The sequence below is a fragment of the Aptenodytes forsteri genome, unplaced genomic scaffold (assembly GCF_000699145.1).
Source record: "Aptenodytes forsteri isolate BGI_AS27 unplaced genomic scaffold, ASM69914v1 Scaffold143, whole genome shotgun sequence".
NCBI classification, from domain to species: Eukaryota; Metazoa; Chordata; class Aves; order Sphenisciformes; family Spheniscidae; genus Aptenodytes; species Aptenodytes forsteri.
Window position 1 is genome coordinate 4,395,826 of NW_008794951.1, and position 1,668 is coordinate 4,397,493.

A 1,668-nucleotide genomic window follows, 5' to 3' on the forward strand; every position below is an offset into this window, starting at 1 on the left:
AATGACAGATTGTGTGAGGACCAGGACTGAATCTTGCATGGAGGTGGGAAAAGGCGGTAACTCTGAGAAGTCCCCAGCACCAGCCACCTGGAGCAGAGGAGGCAGTGGGGCTTCCGCTCCTGGAAGGTTTTTGTTTGTTTTTGGTCAGCACCAAAAGATACCATTTAGGAAGCAGAGTGCTATCAAGTGTAAGGCCTCAGGGACACATTTGGAGCTCTTTGGGACGTAGTGAAGAGATTGGAGAAGAAACAGCAAGAAAGGGGGCTCAATAATGGGCAGACTGAGCAGCTGGGTGGCTGTGATCGTGACTTCATGGGGAGCTGGGAGTTACGCTGTGCTGACCAGTGCTCGTGGAAAGCAAGTCCCGAGGTCGTCCCACAGCCTTGGGAAATCCTTGGCTGGCAGGTACATATGGCAGAATAGTTCCAGCACCTGATTTTTTTTGAAACCTGGCCGTGAGAGAACTGCTCTTTAAATCAGGAGGAGACAACAACAGATGACAGTAGTAAGAGCAAATACTCAAGTGCAGTCCCTACGAGTATGAAAGCCGTTGTCTTGTACCTTAACAGGATAGATTGATTTATTCTAGTGCAGAACAACTGGTAAAGTCAGTCCGCAAATAATCTGAAGAGCTAATCATTGAGGACAAATGTCGAAGGTTTTGCAGACAAATCATGAAAATACTGAGACCATGAGTCAAGCGTTGTTGTTAAGGCAACCAAAATGTCTACTCTACTCCAAATTAGCGCTTGAATCGTGTTGGGTGATGGAAGCAATGAGGCAGATTGTCTTTTTATAACATGAAATGTAAATAGGCAACGTTGACCATATGTCTGCTTCTGCAGCTGGCGGGGCTGCTCCTCGGCTCCTGGTGTGGCCTGCGACCAGGGAGGGGACGTGCATGGGCGCTGTGACTGGGGTGCTGTAGTTGGTGGAGGTGGTCACGGCTCCCTTCCTTGTGTGGCAGGTTTTTCCTGTGTTTTTTTCTGTGCCTCAGTCTCCTGCTGCAGTGTAAGGCTCAGTGCTGACAAGAAAACAAATGTAAAAGCTAAACGAAGTCTCTGGGGATGTCCATCTTCTGGGCTGAAAATGGAGTAACATTTGGCCAAAATTGAAAAAGGGGCTTCTTTCATTGGCAGAGAGAACAAAAAAGTACCCAACCTGCTTTATGAAGGCATTTTAGGGACACGCTGGAGGCCCATTGGGGAGGTCCGAGCCTGCTGTGGCCCTGCGTGACAGGAGCGAGGTTGGGGCCGCACAGCTCCTGGACAGGGGCAGGGGAGGTGCCGTGTGTGGGGAGCGGAAGAAGGAGTCTTTCCCCGAGCCTGTGGGACAGAAGGAGCCATAACTCTCGGGCCACCACCCCGCCCGGGGACGAGCCTCGGAGGGCTCTAAGCGGAGTCTCCCCGTCCTCCCTCCAACTGCCCCTGACGGCCAGTCAAGCTGCTGCCACACAGCCCAGGAGGCGGGCGGCCGCGCAAGGCCCGACGGGAGCTGTAGTCCTGTGGCAGCGGCGCTGCGCGGCCAGCCGGCTGCGAGGACTACAGTTCCCAGCATGCCTCGGGGCAGGGGCGCTTCCCCCGCGCGCCCCCCCTCCCAGCGGCGGTGCTTGGCAGTTGGGCTGTGTACGTGGGAGCGGGAGGCCGGGCGGCGCGGCTGGCATGGGCG